This window comes from Balaenoptera borealis (assembly GCF_965194805.1).
Source record: "Balaenoptera borealis genome assembly, chromosome: 15".
Classification (NCBI taxonomy): domain Eukaryota; kingdom Metazoa; phylum Chordata; class Mammalia; order Artiodactyla; family Balaenopteridae; genus Balaenoptera; species Balaenoptera borealis.
This window is the reverse complement of record NC_138871.1, coordinates 44,125,461-44,135,651: the sequence shown is the minus strand read 5'-3', so window position 1 is coordinate 44,135,651 and position 10,191 is coordinate 44,125,461. Positions and strand designations below refer to the sequence as shown.

General features: G+C 35.0%; 1 long non-coding RNA gene across 2 annotated transcripts in view; it reads right to left on the bottom strand.

Moving 5' to 3' along the window:
• Positions 1 to 19: 19 nt before the first annotated feature.
• Positions 20 to 10,191, bottom strand: part of LOC309612494 — a 947,061-nt gene continuing 936,889 nt past the window's right edge. For both annotated transcript variants that reach the window (XR_014235210.1, XR_014235211.1), the window contains one exon: positions 20 to 4,591. This is a non-coding gene — a long non-coding RNA (uncharacterized lncRNA). The remainder of the gene's footprint in view (positions 4,592 to 10,191) is intronic.

Genomic DNA, 10,191 nt, shown 5'->3' with positions numbered 1-10,191 from the left:
CTAAAAGTGAGGCAATCTTTCTAAACTATAGCATAATTCAGAAATCTTAGCAAAATCAAATATGAAAAATTCAATCTCTTAAGACATAAAAATTATAGTAATAATAATGATAAATTCAAAAATTATGATCTAGGAAAAATGCCTTAATTCATCTTTTAAAAAGGCTAATCTACCTAAAGTTAAAGAAAAAGATCAACTACCAAAAAAAATGGGCAAAGGATATCAACACTCTTTTCAAAGAAAGAGAAATATAAATGGCTCTTAAACATATGCAATATTTCTAATTTAACTCATAAAATAAGAAACACAATTAAACTATATATAAATTATCCTTTGCATTTATCAAATCAGCAAAATTCTTAAATCTGGTAACATAATCAAATTCCATTGGAGAATCTGTGTGCAAACAATTTCATGTATCTTTAACCCAGCTATTCCACTTGTAATAAATTCCCCTACAGACACATCCATGCTATGTGAAATGATTTATGCTCAAAGTTATTTACTGTAACATTCTTTGGAAGAGCAAAAGAATGGAAACAATCTAAAAGAGAAAGAAAAAAGAATTCAGTGAAGAAATTATATTATATTCAGACAATGGAATGTTATATAGATGTAAAAGATAAGAAGTCCTTTATGAACTGACATAAAGATTTCCAAGATATATTGCTATGTGAAAACAGTGAATAATAGTATGTATATGTAACCAATTACATAAAAAAGTGGGAAAAAAAGTAACATATATTTGCATTGGTTTGAAATGAATAAAATTACCTGGAAGGATAAACAAGAAGCCAGTAGTGATAGTTATGTGCTAAGGCTATAAGAAGTGTTCACGTGAAAACAAAACCGGGAAAAGACACATTGTAGAAGATTTTAAATTTTGCAATGCTCAACTTCCAAATTAAGTGGGCAACATGATTATATTATTGAAAATTGATATGCTTTAAAAATGTTATTTTTAAAAAATAGAAATAAAGTAGGAAAAACATTAAGGTAAAAGCAATAAATTAAACAGAAAATACAAATATGTTGGCTAAAACGTTCCACATTATCAAGAGTTGGCCAGGGCGTGAGGAAAGGCAGAATAGGCTAGTATCAATGTATCATTGGTGGGAATATGTAAATTACAGCTACTCTTGAGAACAATTTGCAGTACTACTAAAACGGAAAATTACCTATTTCCCATACAGTTTTCTTCTAGATACATATATTAGAAGTATATTTACACATATGCACAATAAATTAGGCACAAATATGCTCACTGTGGCATTATTTGTTATAACAAAAAACGTGGTAGCAATCTAAATGTCCACCCGAAGAGAAACAAATAGTGGTATACCTCAAAATGGAATGATACATCAGTTAAAAAATAAATTTGAGCTACACATGTCAACCTGGAAAATGTTCCATCACTGCAATAATTCCCTTTCATCCACCTTCACCTTCCTTGCCAGGCTATCCCTCCTTAGCACTCGTATGCGAAAGCCCAACTCTCCCTCTATTCTCCTTTCACTAAGGCAACTCAACCTGACTAGAGAAAACATGTAATCTTTGTGACTAGTTAATTTAAGTTTACTTATCAATTCGCACTGCAATTCTGTTATCAATTAGTAGCAATTCTGCTATGTATCTGTATTCCAATTAATTGCTTACTCTCCTAAAGGATATTTTCACACTTTATTCCCTGTCCCCAAGCTTCAACTATTTTCACACTCAGCTGATTATTTTAGCCCCTATTTCACTGAGAAATAAAATCTGCAAAGAATTTTATCATATCCTTATCACATCAACTAATTTGCCATCATTTGTACCAATACACTCTGCCTTCTCTTCTGCTACTGTATAAGTTGTCCATGTAAAGCCAACTCAACCATTCATGCACTATACCCAATCATTTTTTTCCTGCATCATTTTTTCCCATCAGCATACAGACATCTTAAAAAGAAAAGCCCTCACAACCTCTACATCTCCTTTAGCTAATGCTTTATTTTCCTGAACTCCTTTTGTATTGTCTATTAAAACATAATTGCCTATTTTAAAAGTGTGCCTTAAAATATCATAAACTTAGTGGTGTAAAACAAGACAAATAATTATATCACAATTTCTGTGGGTCAGGAGTCAAGCATAGGTTAGCTGGGTTCTCTACTCAGGCGCTCAGTGGATTGAATCAAGAGGTCAGCTGGGACTGTGATTTCAAATGAGGGGTTCACAGGTATCCTCTTCTAAGCTTACTAGTTCCTGTCAGAATTCATTTCCACGGAGTTGTAGGACTGAGTTCCATGTTTTCTTGCTGGGTATTTGCTGGAGGCCCCTCTAAGCTCCTAGAAGACTCCAGCTGACAGACTCTCTCAGAACATAGCAGTTTGCTGTTTTTTTCAAGGCCAGGAGACGAATTTACCTCACACATTGAATCTCTGATTTCTGGAGATGCCTTGTCCCTTTTACAGCTCATTTGATTACGCCAGGGCCACCTGAATAATTTTCTTTTTGATTATCTCAAAGTCAACTGATTTGGTACCTTAATTGCAAATGCAAAAATGTCTTCACCTTTGTAATATAAACTAATCATGGGGTGAAATCCATCATATATGCAGTTACATCTACAGTCAAGGAGAGATGACACAGGGCATGTACACTGAGCGCGGGTGAACTCAGATGTTTCAAGGATGATTTCTGAATTTTACCTACCACACCTTTGACGTAAAATTCTTTTAAGGATTGGTCTATACCAATTGATTTGTCACCAATTCACTTAGCCTTGACTCCTCTCTAAATAGGCTTTCATCTGTACCACTCCATTAAATTGACTCCTGTAAGAGTTACCAATGATATTCATGCTACTAATTCTACTGGTCAGTTGAATCCTCATTTTACTTTACTTACCTTCAGCATTTGACATATTTTATCATGTTCTCCTTCTTGAAACACTTTCTTCATTTAGATTTCAAGGCGTCACATTCTCCTGGCTTTCCTCCTATCTCACTGAGTGCTCCTCCTCATTCTCTTGACCGGTTCTTCATTCTCTCCACAAAACCCTTAAATGTTACAGTAACTCTGGGCCTTGTCCTTCTAATCTGCACTCATGTTCTTAAACACTTCATCTTATGTCATGGTTTTAAAGAATCTCTATATGTTGATGACTCCCAAATAGATGCCTCCATTTTTGACCTTTGAAATCCAGATTCTTATATCTTGCTTCCACTTACCATTTTCATTTAGATTTCTTTCTAAAAAGCATTAATTAATAAACTGACCAAAAGCAATATCTTAGTTATCTCATTCTCAATATGTTTTCTCTATTCCTCAACTCAGTGAATTTTAAGTTCATTATTCAAATTGCTTAGGTCCAAACCCATGGAATCATCACTGACACTTCTTTTTCTCTCATACCACATTCAGGACACTGAGGGATGATTTTGGCTATATCTTAGATATATCCTGTATCCAACTACATCTTAAAATCTCCACCACAAATGTGGGTGGAAAAAAAGAGAAAAAATAATATAATTTAAGGGTTTATAAATCAATCTACCATACAAATCCTAGTCAAATACTTCCTTGTTTAAAATTATTAATACTCACATTTACTTTAGGATAAATTTAAATTATTTTTTATGACCCCTATCTGGACCTTATTTATCTTTTTAGCTTTGTCTCTGGGTACCTAACTTTATAGCTTACACTTAATGACACTGAATCTCTCATATTTCCTGGAGTTTTCTCTTCTAGAAATATCATCACCCTAATCCCTCTTTTCTATATAAATCCTAATATTCCTTCAGTACTCTGCTCATTTGCCACAAACTGAAGAACCATGGATCATACAAATATATTAGTCTTCCAACTCATTCAATGGCAAAATAAAATAGAAAAATGATAAAAGTCCATGTTCACATGTGAAGGATGTCTCAAGGCATTGTATGTGAAATAGGTTTTCATTAGTGGCCTCTTGTAACTTATCAGGGAATAAGATTTCAAAAGTACCATGAAGATCAACCAAAACTCTTCTAGAATCTATTCGATTTTCATATGTACACTGATCTAAAGGCAGTATCAAAATTCATTAAGACCAAATACAAATATTACTACTGTCAACTACATAACTTTGAGGCATTTAATTATTAGCACTCTTGTCTTAAAGAAGAGAAACTCATTTGAGATATGTAGAATAATGGCTTCCCCAAAGATGCCCATATCAATTCCTGGAACATATGATTATGTTATGCTACACAGCAAAAGGGAACTTTGTTCGCAGATAGAATTAAGGGTGTAACCATCTAACTTTAAGTAAAAAATGTTAACCTAGAATATCTGGGTATGCCCAAGGTAATCACAATGATTCTTAAAAGTGGAAGAGGGAGGCTGAAAAAGAGAACGTGATGACAGAAACAGGGAGAACAATTGCTATTTGGCATAAAGTCTATTGTTCTAATTCTTTTCTGAGGTCTGATAGTATCTCTCTTTTCTAATTTGTGATATATTGTTATATTCTTACAGTAAATCCCCCAAACTCACCTACTTTTGCTTCAGATAGCTCAAGTAGAGTTCTGTTATATGATTCCAAATAAGTCTGAACTTTTAACATGATCTAGAGAAAAAAACAAGAACATAAACATGTAAATCACTAACTGGGAGGAAAACGTTTGGAAAAAATACATCTGACAAAGAACTTGAATCAAGAATATATAAAGTACTCCTACAACTGAAAAATAAAAAAAAACATAAAAATGGGCAAAGAATTAAATAGACAATTCAAAAGAAGACATATGAATAGTCAAAAAGCACATAAAGATGCATAATCTCTTTAGTTATCGGGGAAATGCAAATTAAACCACAGTGTGATACCATTACACATCAGAAAGAAAAGCTAAATTTAAAATGACTGTCAATTATGTATGCTGGCAAAAAAGTGTAGCAATTGGAACTCTGATACGATTGCAAATATGTAAAAAAAAGTAAAATCACTTTGTCAGGGTGTTTGGCAGTTTCTTGTCATCTTAAACATACACCTACAATATGATCCCAAAATTCCATTCCTAAGAAAATTAAAAATTGTGTCCATAAAGACAAACAAATAAACAAACTCAGATTTGAATGTCCATAGAGACTATTCATAATAGCCCCAAGATGGATACAACTCAAATGTCCATGAACAGGAGAATGAATATAAAAAGTTGAGTTATTTTCTTAAAATAGAATAATATCCAAAAATAAAAAGGGAAGAATTAGTGTTATTTGCAGTAACACAGATGAATATCAAATTTATGCTGAGCAAAAGCAGACAGACAAAAAGAGTATATATTGTATGATCCCATTTTAATGAAATTAAAAGGCTGAAGAACTTTCACAGATTGGGGGAGACTAAGGTGACACAACTAAATACAATGCAGGATTTTTGATTGGATCTTAGAACAGAAAAACAGCATTATGGGATGTCATTAGTGAAATGCTAATAAGGTCTTTTAAGTTAATAATGTTGTATCAATGTTTAGTTAATAGTTAACAATATTGTATCAATGTTAATTTCCTGATTGTAATATTTGTAATGTGGTTAAGCAAGTTGTTAACATTTGGAAGAAACTGGGTGAAGGGTATATATACATGAATGCTCTGAACTATTTTTGTGACATTTCTGTAAATTTAAAATTATTTCCATCCTTAAAAAACTAAAAATATAACTACCATATGACCCAGCAATCCCACTACTGGGCATATACCCAAAGAAGACCATAATTCAAAAAGACACATGTACCCCAGTGTTCACTGCAGCACTATTTACAATAGCCAGGACACGGAACTAACCTAAATGTCCATCAAAAGAGGAATGGATAAAGAAGATGCCGTACATATATACAATGGAATATTACTCAGCCATAAAAAGGAAACAAATTGGGTCATTTTTAGAGATGTGGATGGACCTAGAGACTGTCATACAGAGTGAAGTAAGTCAGAAAGAGAAAAACAAATATCGCACATTAACATATATATGTGGAATCTAGGAAAATGGTACAGATGATCTTATTTGCAAAGCAGAAAAAGAGACACAGACATAGAGAACAAATGCATGGATACCAAGGGGGGTGGGGGTGGATGGGATGAATTGGGAGATTGGGATTGACATATATACACTATTGATACTGTGTATTAAATAGATAACTAATGAGAAGCTACTGTATAGCTCAGGGAACTCTACTCAGTGCTCTGTGGTGAACTAAATGGGAAGGAAATCCAAAAAAGAGGGGATATATGCATACGTATAGCTTATTCACTTTGCTGTATGGTAGCAACTAAACACAACGTTGTAAAGCAATAAAAGTTAATTTAAAAAAAAGAGTAAAAACAATTATTTCCAAAAAAATTGTTTTAATAATAACAGAACCATCTAGGATCTAACAATCTCCCCTCTGGATCCTCAAAGCATTTACATCACATCTTTTTCCCAGCTCATCCTTCAATTTAGTAGTTCCCTATTTCCCATTCTACAACTATGCAGCATTTGTAGAATGGAAGAATGGCCAATCTTATTTTTCTGAGAAGCAGAAAGCTTTACCTGTTGCTCTACTGCTGATTCTACTTTGGAGGAGCAAGCTGCTCCTCAGACTGATAAATATCTCAGAGTTCTACCTCTAAAACACGACACCTTTGTAACATCCTTGAGTTCCCGACCCCCTACCCTCTCCTCACTGACCCTCTCCACACACACACAAAATGAAATGGCTGTAAAGTTGGTGGAATTTGTTATTCTCTACAGAACAAAAACATTTTATATTACTGGTCAAAATTAATGCTTTCAAAATGAAACTTTAGTCTGACTAGGAAACCCCTGAAGTCAGGTGTGTCCAACTGTTCAACAAACAAAGGAGCAAGTAGATTCTGAATAAGTCGGTGAAGATCTGCCTGAGAAAGTTACTACCTTCAACGGGAGCAGCTGTGGTCCTGAAAATACATCCTGTCTTGACCAGCTGCCTCTAAGAGCAAACCTACCCTATTTCTCAATATTTTCATCATTCCCCCAAGACCTACCCATGTGAGTTAAAAATGATCACAACCTTCTCTAAACTTTGTTCATACAGTTTACCTCTACTGTACCATGTTTCAAATATTGCTTTGAAGTCTCATTATTTATGAACTTATCTTCTCTAGATATCTAGAATGTAAGTTTCTTGAGAGCAGCCCCATGTCTTAATCACTTCTATTTCCTCATGATAATTAGTATCATAGCAAATGTCACATGAGAATTTGAGGAATTATTTATCTTGGTTTTCACTAATATATTAGAATCCATTTATTCGTTTTTAAAAATTCATTCAAATTATAGAGCACTAAAGACAATTTTGTGTCTAGTTTGAAAATATCCTTGAGATTTTTCTCAGTTTGAAACTTTATGAAAAAGCAGTTCTCCATACAGTTAGCGAGAACAGAAACTCTCTCCTGACATGGTTCATTGAACAAAACTGGAACGTAGGTCAACTAACCCATTCTATTCCATGAAGATAGAATGAAAAGTCATATGAACTTTCCCAGTTAGGACAACCAAAAGAGAACTGTAGATGACTCATTGTATCCAAACAGAGGACTAGCTTCAGCATAGGTTTCCTCAGATTTGTTAATTCTGAAGGCCTTGTGGTGATTTATAGGACAGATTACATTTCCATGAAAGGAAAATGATGTACATAAATCCTGAACCCAGAAAAGTATAGAGAGTCATATCACCTCTGGGCTCATATGTGGGAGGGAGGGAGGGAGAGAGGGAGGAGGGTGGGGCAGGTCCAAAGTCTTGTCTTAACATCAAATGCCTTGCAGTAAACAAGTGATTTCGTAATACCAACACACACACATTAAACATTAAATACTTGGGCTTCCCTGGTGGTGCAGTGATTTAAGAATCCGCCTGCCAATGATGCAGGGGACACAGGTTCGAGCCCTGGTCCAGGAAGATCCCACATGCCGTGGAGCAACTAAGCCCGTACACCACAGCTACTGAGCCTGTGCTCTAGAGCCCGCGAGCCACAACTACTGAGCCCGCATGCCACAACTACTGAAGCCCGTGCGCCTAGAGCCCGTGCTCTACAACAAGAGAAGCCACTGCAATGAGAAGCCCACGCACTGCAACCAAGAGGAGCCCCTGCTCGCTGCAACTAGAGAAAGCCCGCGCACAGCAGCGAAGACCCAACGCAGCCAAAAACAAATAAATAAATAAATAAAATAAATTTATTTAAAAAAAAAACATTAAATACTCATAGAATTTTTCTAGATTTCTGTGGTGCTTTATGCATATTATTCAAACACTAATGGTGTTAATGGAAAAAGCATTCCAACGCTAAAATGAGTAATAAATAATAGTTATGACTTCTTCAGATAAACTACTGAGGCTTTCTTAAGTACAGAAGCAAGTTGAGAACAAGCAAATTTGTTTTAAAAAATTAAAAATCCACTAAAATGCCTGATAATTTTGGCAACTTTGCAAAACAAATACTGCATAGCACCAAGACTGGATGCTATGAAAGTGATGTTCAAGAAAAGATGATGTCCAGTGTTTAAAAAGGAATTACTCTGGTATATGGCTTCTAACTGCACTGGTAAATTATTTTTAAACTGTTATATAAATATGGCATGTCCTCAGTGCTAGGAAGTTTCTGAAACTGTTTTGATACCGTTTATTTTCTTTCTCATTTACACAGGGAATAAACCAATTTTTACTAAGCTGGATTTGAAGGACATCCAGTTCCAAGCAGAGGAGATAGTCCAATTTTTACTTAAGGGCTGTGCTTCTTACATTTACTCAAATAAATTGCTTTCAATTTTGGAATACTCCAAATTAAACTCATAGTAAGGTAGGCTTCAAATGAAAAATACATAAATAAATATAACGAGATTTACTTACATTTTTTAAAGTTACTACTTTTTCACTATTACATATGATAACTTTAAAACAATATTCTATGCACTTTTAAAGACGTGTAGAGTGAGAAAAGATGGGGTTTAACGCACAACATGATTAGGAAAGAAGCACTGTGATGGTTAATTTTGTGTGTCAACTTGGCTGGGTCACAGTGCCCAGATATTTACTCAAACATTATTCTGGATAATTCTGTGAGGGTGATTTGGATAAGATTCACATTAAAATGGGTAGGCTTTGAGTAAAGCAGACTGCTCTCCATAATGTGGGCGGCCAGTCGAAGCCCTGAACAGAACAAAAGACTGGACCTCAGCGAGAAGGAATTCTCAGCTTGATAGCCTTTAGACTTGAACTGCAACATCAGCTCTTTGCTGTATCTCCATAATTTGTTGGACTTGCCAGCCTCCATAATTGTTATGAGCTACTTCCTTTAAAATAAATCTCTTTACACACACACACACACACACACACACACACACACGGCCTATTGGTTCTGCTTCTGAATAACCCTGAGTAATAAAAGTTATATCTGAAATGCAGCCTCAACATTAAGGGCCCTGTTATTTGAGGTTATTTGAGATATGAGGTAATCAACATTCTTTACAGGACGACAAAGATCCTGTTGAAATAAGAACAAGAAATCTGCTTGGAGATCATTGTAAATTCATCCAGAGCTGGTGAAAAGAGAAAAATCATCTAGCCTCCTTTATTTGAGAAAAACCATTCCTCTTATGACAGTTTTTCATATTCTGCACTTAAAAGATGAATAACAAATGGTGATGAATAATAAACATTCCACTAAGTTATCCAATGATACCCTACTGATAACCAAGTCCAGAGTTTTTCAACCCCAACTTGACATTTTGGACCAGATAATTCTTTGTTGTGGGTACCCCTCCCGTGCATTATAGAATGTTTAACAGCATCCCTGGCCCCTCCCCAATAGATCCGAGTAGCATTTCCAAATTGTGATAATAAAAAATGTGTTCAGATATTGACAAATTGCCTTTGGCTGAGAGGAACAGGCCTGCACCAAATCTGCTATCTTAGTCTGCTCAGGTTTCCATAAATAAATACCACAGTGTGGGTGGCAGAGACAACAGAAATGAATATTCTCATAGTTCTGGATGCTTGAAGTCCTAGATCAGGGTGCCAGCATGGTCAGTTTCTGGTTGTTCTCACATGGTGGAGAAAGAGAGAGAGAGAGAAGAAGAGAATATGAGAAAGAAAGTTCTGGTGTCTCTTCTAATGAGGAAAAAAATCCCACAATGTGCCCACTCTCACAACAT